This window comes from Galeopterus variegatus, unplaced genomic scaffold, assembly GCF_000696425.1.
Source record: "Galeopterus variegatus unplaced genomic scaffold, G_variegatus-3.0.2 Scaffold752, whole genome shotgun sequence".
NCBI lineage: Eukaryota > Metazoa > Chordata > Mammalia > Dermoptera > Cynocephalidae > Galeopterus > Galeopterus variegatus.
Window position 1 is genome coordinate 322,047 of NW_007726863.1, and position 360 is coordinate 322,406.

Genomic DNA, 360 nt, shown 5'->3' on the forward strand with positions numbered 1-360 from the left:
CGGCTCGTCTGGGCGAACCGGCACCGCGAACTGGAGGCCGCGCTGCACAGCCGCCAGGTGAGGCCCCGCCGGGGCCCCGCTAGGTCCCCAGGTCCCTCCCCCTCGCCCCAAGACCATGGTCTCCATCTGGAGGCCGCCCGCCCCTGCTCAGCCCCGCAGCCGCATCCCGGCCCCCCTCCCCAGACCCATCCGAAGCCCAGGTCACCTGCCCCTCGCGCGTGAGCCTCTGGCCCCGGCTCCCAGCGCTGGGCCTCGCCCTGCCTCTCTGCCCACCTTACAGGGCACAGTGAATCCCAGCCCTGCTGAAACTCCAGCCTCGTGGCTTGACTTCTCTCTTGCCCTGTGCTGAATGTCCCATCT